Genomic DNA, 10,355 nt, shown 5'->3' on the forward strand with positions numbered 1-10,355 from the left:
AACATCAAGGTTTCCAGTACAATTTTGTATCCCTTTTCAGCTTGGTATATTTAGCATTTGCGTATTCTCATCAAGATAAATCAGACTGTCCATATGACTAAAGTTGGGCACTTACTAAATCAGGGATTTACAATGGAATTTTCAAAAGTTCCAAAGGAGTTTTGAAAATCCAATAAAAGGCACTATTTCTATTCCATCTGATTCCTCGGTAGCCATTTAGAACAAAGCAAAGGTTACTTCTAACAGCAATTTCAGACTTAAGAAAACTTATCATATTCTGTACTAAGTTCAACCACTAATGATACTTCATGGTTTTGTAAGCTAAAACTAATCTGATCTCATATTTTAGAATTAATGTGATTGCCTGGGAGATTCAGAAACGATCTTCCCCCCCCCCCCCCCCCCCCCCCCCCCCCGTTAACGGTTTTCCATGTTATATCTATTGACTGGTATTCTTCTGATGCTTTTTTTTTTATCATCTCTACAGACCCTTTTTCACAAAAGATAGACTGCAAGTGGCTAAGAGTGCTAAATGACAAACTTAACATATAAAAGGTCAATAGACAAGGCACAAGACAATGTAAATGTTTGAGTAAATCTGAAAGCCCTTTTTGGATTTCATTAAATAGGCTTAGAAAAATGTTCATACTTCTCATGTTGAACCTGTGTAAAACCAACATGATATGTAAACAAATACAAAGGAAAGCTTTACCACTGCTAACTGTTACTGATGTGGTGTACACAAGGTATTTATTCTGTGTAATCAGAGAATGCTTAACTAAGCACCTGTATTCTGAGCTGATACCTAATTTTTCAAACTTCCTAGGGTTTAGACTTAGCAGTTATAAAGAACAACTGCCCATTAAAGAATTAAACCAAACCTGAGACTTGAATACTTCAGCTGCCCTCTTTAGAGGCTCCCCCACCATCCTGACTACAGATTAGAGCCAATACATTGCACCTGCCACTGCAGGGGCAAAGTTTCCTTTCAGAAGCAGAGTGATTTACCTGGTGGATCTGTTTGCCAGTGACTACACAGGGAGCACATGAAAGAAGAGGCCTATAAGTGTGATAAAGGTGTGTTAATCTTTACGTAAGCATGTGAAATATAATGACTGTGTTGGTGAGCAAGAAAAAGAAGTGTAATACTTGCTTTAGCATATTGTATGGAAGTACTGGGGAGAAAGAGTAAAGCAATGCTTTTTGTTAGCGATGGTACTTTATTGCTACCAAAACTTTAGAAGCTTTTCTGAAATGTCTGGAGACTGTTTTGATCCAGACTCAAATACAATAGGCTGGTGTATGTGAGTCTGTTTGAATGCTTGCCCTGAATATGACAGGACAAAAAGTATCTGATTACTTGCAGAGTAATTTTGTTCATTTCCTAGATGATATATAGTGAAAGTAGTTTACAGACACGCAGTTTTCTTTCTGATTTTCCTGCTGTATGCTCACAAATTTATGGTAAGGTTCAGGTTAAATGACAGACATGCATGTTATTCCAGTACCATGAAAAGTTATTCTCCTTTATTCTCTGCAGGGGAAGAAAAATTGTATTTCTTGTTCTAAAATGTTTGGATGCAGCGTGCCATCTTTTTGTAAATGAGAATTTTTCCCATTGTCTAGCTTCATTAATCCTCACCGTTGACTTGGATTCATTAATCCTTGACTGTTCATTTACATGTCAAAACTTCATCATTCACTAAATTGCTGTTAAGTGCTATGCCTTGAGTAATTGGTACAAAAGCACATTGGTAACAATGAACCATCCTGCTAGACCTGTGGAAACTACTACTAGTGGTGAGAGACAGTCTCATGAACTAAGGAAGGGCAGGTCCTTAGCTGCTAGCTAAGCTGCAGAAACACTGATCCATCTGGTTACATTGTTTTTGTCCTTAAAAGTGTATATCTTGACATACACAGAAAGATGGTTATCTTCATTCTCTCTCTTTCTCCTTCTGCTTATTGAATTGTGATTTACTTCAACTGAATTTCAAATGAAAGAATTTTGCTTTAGTATGAGTGTTCACTTAAGCACAGTGACAGATATCATTGATGTGAATGGGAGATTCCAAATTCTTGCTTTGGTGACAACTACCTATTATTGCTGAATATTTTACCTGTAGTAGATGACTCAGAAGTCACAACTGGTACACACCAAGCCACAACATCAGAATGTGTTTTATCTGTTTAACTGTAAATGAGCTAGAGCAATAACAACAAAGAAATCCTGCAGGTACGTTGTGTTTGGTGTATTTTGTGACCGAGAATATTCATGATCATTTCACTCATTTTGACACTAAATACACTGAGGTGTAGACTGAGCCTGCAAGACTGAAACAGCAAGCTCAGATTTACTGTAAAATATGATTCTGAGATATGCTATAGGCTTTCTGTTGAGGTATTGTTATTATAAAATCCCAGGACCAGATTTTGGTTATGGATTTAATATTAGGAGAAAAAAAATTATGATTCTGAACACAACTGTTTCACTGAGGCTCACTTAATTTTCCTCTGCATGGCTTGGAGACAAAATACTACTAGCACTGACTAGGCCCATGAAATTCTGGCTATGCCAGATGACAGACTTTTTACTGGCCATTGAACCAACCATTGTATAATTTTGTAGCCTGAATGCTAAGAGATAACTTTCTAAGAAGAGCTGATCATAGGAAATAATTCTGGATTGAGTGATCCTGATTTAATTCAGTTTAAATTTAATAGAAACATAAACCAAATGGGTTAGTAATTACATTTTTTAATTATTTCAAAAGGGCAGGCTTTGAGAAATTAAGTGAGCTTGTCAGACAATTCAGCTGTGCTGAAGAGCTTGAGCTCTTCCGTGTCAATGAGGCTTGATGTTTTTGAGGTTTTTTTGTTATTAATTAACAATGCATAGCTTTCCAGAGTTGTCTTTACAAACTTTTGAATTTCTTGCAGGAAATGGTTTCAAACCTACTGGGTGAATGGCTACTCAAGAGAAGAATATTACAAATTTACAGAGAGCCTGTAGGGAATGGAGAGATGGATTGATCAGCAAATAAATCTGCTTCAGAAGTCAGAAAGGTTAGAAAGCTCAGAACTGGCAAAAAAATGTTCTGGTAAAATTAAAACAATTAATGAAAGATTCATGCAGTAAAAAGTAAAGATAATGTCTAGCTTCGATGGAAAAAGTTGCTTGTTGTTCAATGGAGGCAACATTGAACTGGAAGAGGAGACAGGTCATTCCATGATAACAAGTTGCTACACTGGGACAAAAATTAAGGTTATTTTTTAAAGACTAAAAGACTTACCTCATGATCTGGCATGTGCTATGGTAGGAATTTCGAATAGGTGTACTGGTTTAGAAACAGATATCTAGTTTCCTTTAATATTGTGATCCACAGCACTGCGCAGTGGCCATCTTAAACAGTGTGATTTTTTTCCTCATACTGTCTTGTACTGTTTAATTCCCTTGTAATCTAATGATCTAGGGTTTTGCAGTGAGTACTGCTTCCTCTGCATTCTTGCAGCATATTTTATCACTTTTGGGGACACCTGTTTCAAGGGTGTTGTAACATTACAGCTGTGACAGGCAGGGAAAGACCGGTTAAGCTCTGAGTCAGCATATTTGTGCTCTGTGGTGCATTTTTGTTTGTGTGCCCCAGTCAAGTGTTCCAACATGTACCTGTTAATTACTTTGATTCTTGATGTTCATGGATTACATTTAACGTCTCATAAATCACTCTGTGGAAAATGGGTACAGAATGTTACAATTCTAATTTAACATAATTTAAAATAATCTTAAACTGCTAGTTTTTTATTTGTTGTATATATGAAAACTCCACCTCATTTTCTTCTGCTGTAAAAAGGGACTAGTAATTGGGTTGTGAAACAGAGAAGTCCCATGGCCCATCAAAACAGAACGTAACTTTAACAAAGACTCTTGGTCTTCTTTCTGAGCGTGATTTTTATCTATGAGGTGTAATGGAGTCCTTCATGCTGGAAACATCTTTGGAGACAAATGAAAATAATCTGTCAGTTGCCATAGACACATCTATGTGAAAACCCTATATTCCTCTTTTACCGTGTGACTGCATACTGATACGTCCTATACAGAACAGACTGACTGTCCCCAACTTAATTCCTAACATGCACTGTGATTTTATGCAACTCCCTGCACAGCTAATTTACGCGGCTTGCTTTCATTGCAGGCTGTATCAATTTGGGCAATTTCTTGCAAGAGACATGGCACCACAAGCTCAGTGATAGCTCATAATAAGCCAGTATCTTTGCTGTAAAGATAATTGTGAACATCATTAAATGAATGCTATGCCAGGGGGAATGGGTATCCTTCCAAGAAAGCTTTTCATTTATCGTGTGGTGTCAAGCACAACAAATAAACTGTAATCAGCCTGAGCTTCTTGTGATTTCTGGGATTGGAAATTTCTCCTACAGTGAAAATTCAGTACATTCATATATGAGGACAGCAGTGCACCCTCCGCTTTCTGGTAGCACCCTAGAAGTCCTAGTTTGCTATTTGCTAAATCTAGTTTGCTATTTGCTTCAAAAAAATCCAGCCAGCCAGCCAGAGGCTTCCAGATGAAGAGTTATATATTGTTTTGTCGTTATAATAGTGTTAAAAATTGAGGTGAAGGGAATTGGGGGATACTGATAGATAGGAGTAATGTAGAGAATGCATTTTACCTCCCTAAAATTTTGCTATGAAGAACATAAATATATTATAAAGGATACAGTTATATATGTTATAAATCTCGTATAAATAAGAAATGAAATAGAAATAAACTGAGAAAATATTGCTGAATGTATCTCCATAAATTAATTTACTATAAAAATTATTTTATGAGGACATAACAACAGTGTTTTGGTGAGAAGTCCAGCTGATGGGTCGCCCCCGCATTCACCAGATACAGTGTATATAGTGCAATTTGGGAAAAGACTGTGTTTAATTCATATTGATCCTACTCATTCTGGGGTAAAGGCAAGTCCTGAGCTCATAAAAATGCTCAGAGCTCTTCTGAGGCCCTTGGAGGGAATGACAGGTTACATGGTATAATAGTGGTTCCTTAAGATTTTGTATGAGCCAGGGCTTTAAAGAGGAGGAAGTAACAAATTTGTCGGTCCCATTACATGTACAGGAATGCACTAGCTGCCCTGTTATTCAAGTCTCTATGGTAGCAGTATTCCCCCATTGAAGCGCATTAAAGAGCAAAGTTGTTGATTTATTCTACTTTATGAAAACGTGTTGGTAATCTCTAAAAGTTTTCATATAATTGTATTTAAAAAAAAAAGGAAAATTCAGCTTATAGTACTGGATTTATTTAGTTAAGAGTAGAGAGGAATAAAGAAGCTCTGATTTGAAAAAATGTGAAACCACAGTAGTTATGTTGGAGACAATATGGCATCCTCCAGCTGATACTATATGAGTCCTAGAAGTCTGTATGACAATGAAGGAGAGTGCACAGACCAAGAGGAATGTGTTTGTACTTTCCTAATCATAGATGATGGGATATTGCAGCCAGCTGGGCTGCCCTATGTTGATGTTGTTGCAATGGCCTCATTAGGAAAATTGAATTGCCATAACGTAAGTATATTTGCCTCCATCTGCCTGGAAATTTCCTGAACCTTTAGTGAAAGCACTGGGGTACTTGTCCAGAATCTGTTCTGCTATTTTGCTTTGATCTACCTGTTAAAGCTACTTTGTTTTGATCTGTGTAATACTGACAAGACTGAGACTCACACTAAGCAGCCAGTTCTGCAGAAGATTTGGTGAAAGGCTTGCGTCACAGCTGTGTAGCTACATTACAATGAGACAGCATCAGCATTAGTGACCCTGAAGGAGATGGAGTGATACCGTCATGAAGGCAGTAATTCATTAATATGGTTGCAGTGCTATAGTAATGTATGGCAATGTTTAATGACCAGAGCCAGTTCAGTGTAAAAATGTCTGCTCCTGGCTGCGTACACTTGTCTGCTTTTGGCTTTGTACACTTGCAGCTAGAGGTGCTTTCCTCCCTTTTCCCTTCGGAGGCATATAAGAGACTGAGATGCCAGCTGTGATATATTAGAAAAGAGAATGTTCTAGACATGATGTTGTGATTAACCAGATAAACTATTGTTAAATTAAAGCAGAACTGAAACCTTTATCATAATTCCAAGACTATAATATGTAAGAAGTGTTCTAGATTTGTTGGTGCTTCTCTTAGCTGCAGTTCAAAAATAGAAGAGATTTATGTAGGCATTTGGGAAGTTGTTTGCTCCTGCGGTAGAGCTGGTGTATGGAGCATCCCTGTCCATATAGCTCTCCTTCAGGCCTCCTAAAGTGGTAATTCCACTTAATCGGGTTGGGTTTGGAATGCAGGCAGCCAGGAATAGCAAAGGTTTTTGTCCTATCAGGAAAGGTGGGAACAAGAAAATGCAGTAGTATATATGTATGTATCTCTCCTCTGAAGATAGTAAAGGAAACTGTTAAATGATATCATAGAATGGTTTGGGTTGGAAGGGACCTTAAAGATCATCTAGGTCCAACCCCCCTGCTGCAGTCAGGGACACCCTCCACTAGACCACGTTGCCCAAAGCCTCATCCAGCCTGGTCTTAAATACTTCCAGGGATGGGGCCTCCACAGCCTTTCTGGGCAACCTGTGCCAGTGCCTCACCACCCTCACAGTAAAGAATTTCTTTCTAACATCTCATCTAAATCGACCCTCCTTCAGCTTAAACCCATTACCCCTTGTCCTGTCACTACACTCCCTCATAAACAGTCCCTCACCATCTTTCCTGTAGGCCCCCTTCAGGTACTGGAAGGCCGCAATCAGGTCTTCCCCGGAGCCGCCTTTTCTCCCAGCTGAACAAGCCCAACTCTCTCAGCCTGTCCTCATAGGAGAGGTGCTCCAGCCCTCTGATCAGCTTCGCGGCCCTCCTCTGGACTCTCTCCAACAGCTCCATGTCTCTCTTGTACTGGGGCCCCCAGAGCTGGACGCAGGTGTACTCCAGGTGGGGTCTCACCAGCACGGAGTAGAGGGGCAGGATCACCTCCCTCGACCTGCTGGTCACCACCTCTTTGGATGCAGCCCAGGACAGGGTTGGCTTTCTGGGCTGCAAGCGCACCCTGCCGGCTCATGTTGAGCTTCTCATCAATCAGTACCCCCAAGTCCTTCTCCTCGGGGCTGGTTTCAATCCATTCCTCGCCCAGCCTATAGTTGTGCTTGGGATTGTGCCGATCCACATGCAGGACCTTGCACTTGGCCTTGTTGAACTTCATGCGGTTTGCACGGGCCCACCTCTCCAGCCTGTCAAGGTCCCTCTGGATGGCATCCCTTCCCTCCAGCATGTCGACCACACAGCTTGGTGTCATTGGCAAACTTGCTGAGGGTGCGCTCGATCCCACTGTCCAGGTCGCCAACAAAGATGTTGAATAGTGCCGGTCCCAGTACTGACCCCTGAGGAATGCCACTCGTCACCGTCCTCTACTTGGACAATGAGCCGTTGATCACAACTCTTTGAGTGCGACCATCTAGCCAATTCCTTATCCACCGCGTGGTCCATCCATTGAATCCACGTCTCTCCAATTTAGAGACAAGGATGTTGTGCAGGACAGTGTCAAATGCCTTGCACAAGTCCAGGTAGATGATGTCAGCTGCCCTTCCCTTATCCACCAATGCTGTCATCCCATCATAGAAGGCCACCAAGTTTGTCAGGCAGGATTTGCCCTTAGTGAAGCCCTGTTGGCTGTCACCAATCACCTCCTTATTTTCCATGTGCCTGAGCATAGTCTCCAGGAGGGTCTGCTCCATAATCTTGCCAGGCACGGAGGTGAGACTGACTGGCCTGTAGTTCCCTGGGTCTTCCTTTTTACCCTTCTTAAAAATGGGGGTTATGGTTTCCCTTTTCCAGTCGGTGGGAACTTTGCCGGACTGCCAGGACTTCTCAAATATGGTGGCGAGTGGCCTGGCCACTTTACCTGCCAGTTGCCTCAAGACCTGCAGATGCAACTCATCAGGTCCCAGGGACTCGTGCACCTTCAGGTTCTTTAGATATTCTCGAGCCTGATCTTCTCCTACAGTGGGCGGTTCTGCGTTCTCCCAGTCCCTGGCTTCTGTGACCTGGATATAATGCCCTCCAAAAGTTGTAGGTAGAACTTTAAGGCACTCCTTGCTTCCTCTGCGTGATCCTGAAAGCTTCCATAAACTCAGTGGGATTCATCACATCCTTCTTCTGCCAAAGCAGACTCCCATCAGTTTATGTAATAACATGATAATATTGTGCCTATTAAAAATAGATTGTTACCAAAAACATCTCTTAGAGATCAGTCTGTACATCCCGAGTTCTTTTCATCATGTTATTGAAGAATTTTTGTAAACTCAGTTTATATTTTTAAAGCAATTAGGATTGTTTCACACTAAAAATGAACTAACCTTATAAGTCAAAAGAAAAAGCCAACCTAGAATTAGTTTTCATAATGTAAAACTTTTCTGGCAAATATTTTTAATTTGAGCATTTTTTTTATATACAGCTGAAATTTCTTGGTCAATTAATCATCACTGATGAACAGAAGAGAAATTCCTTGAGCAAGATCATGCATAATGTGTTGGCATTTAATTCACTGCAGCCCTAAGGCATATCAGAGAATGGATGGAGCCATCTGGAAAAGGGCGGGGGGGAAGGGGGTTGTCTCCTGAGGGAATTCCATAGTTGCCCAGATAAGTCTCTAGCAGATAAGAAGCTTGTCAGCATCATGTAATCCTACCACTTCAATACATTTTGGCACTGTACTACTTATTTCTAAACAACTAGTCATTGAAATGGAAAAGCAACTTTGGCTATCTGCTATGTCACTAAGACAGAAATGAGATCAGCTTTCTAGTTCTTTTGTCATTATGATGTGGAACTGGAGAAGAGTTGTGAGGTCCAAACTACATCATTACTATCCTTTTCCTTTCCCTACTTTACCACTTTTCTCACAGGAAAAGGACAGAAGAGTGTTTCATACTGTCTAGGCAATGGAAAGTCCTGTCTCCCTGCCCAGATTGTCTCAACCTTCTGACCCAACTAAAAGTTGGTTTACAACTGAAATTAAGTACCCAGATACAAAACCAGTTCGGAATCAGGTGGGAATGGAAGGACATAGTAGCTGTGAAATAATTGGTCTGATCAGGTCAAAGTCAAAAGGTGTATTTAAAAATAAACTGTGCCTATTTTATGTAATTCAAAGGAAATTTTAAAAAAATATGGATTAGAGAAATTGAAATACTTTTGGTCCCTCTTCCTTAGACAAACTGGCTAACTGGAGGCTGCTTAAATACTCAATGAAGTAGCCAAAACCTCAGAAGTTAGTGATTAAGATATTAAAAGGAAATGTTCTGCCATTGATATTCTGAAGTGCGCTCGATCTCACAGGTCTTACTGCAGCATCTGCTTCCAAAATGAGTAATGATGCAAAGGAAAGGGGAAGGAAAAAAGCTTAGATGACTTTTTATAAATAGTGAAGTTTAAAGAAAGAGAGATCCCTGAGGAAGTTTAGTGGCTAAACCAAATATTAATCCTTAGGAGCAGGCAAGAAATCCTAAGCTGTGCTGAGTGGTAAGACTAATGGTCAAAATTAGTTTTCTGTATTTTAGAATTCTGAGGAGAGTGAAGGATGGGTAAAGACTTCTTTGGTAATGGTGATCAGAAACCAGCAAGCATCTTTCTCTTCAAAGATGCTTTTGTATTTCCTCCAGATCTCTGAACCTGAAACAAAGCTAAATCTTTCACCATAGATCAGTGCTGCGGCATATTAAGATCCTGGTAAAGAAAGGATTTTGCATATTCTGTTCTGTTTGGGTTTTCATATTCCAGTTTTAAAGCACACAGAACAGTGGCACTTTAATAGTACTGAGGTTTACAGCCGCACAATGACCCTATTGTAAATTCATGATGATGATTATTGGTTAAGCCACATTATTGAGTTTCATTCTGATGCAATTATATGTAGAAGAAAGTATTTGTTAATTTGCCAAAGTGCTTTAAAATTTGAGTAAATTAAAATATCAAAACAAATAAATATGATCTTTCAGTAATTCTTTTACTATTACTTTTTAACAAACATATACCTCATTTTCATCTTCATTCACGAAATCATCTTGTGAAACTGTAAAATGTGTAACAAAGCACGTTTTGCAAGTATAAAATCCATTTTAACTCTAATTATATGTTAATGCTCCAAAGTAGAGAACAGAGCTGAATGTATAGCTCACGTCTTTTTCTAGTTGCTGCAGTGAATTCTTAAAAAAAAAAAAAAAAAAAACCAAACCCAAAACCCCCTCAAAATTACCAAAGAATCTAAACTATTTATTCAACTGCACTAATTACTGTT

Source organism: Balearica regulorum, chromosome 14 (genome assembly GCF_011004875.1).
Source record: "Balearica regulorum gibbericeps isolate bBalReg1 chromosome 14, bBalReg1.pri, whole genome shotgun sequence".
Taxonomy (NCBI): Eukaryota; Metazoa; Chordata; class Aves; order Gruiformes; family Gruidae; genus Balearica; species Balearica regulorum.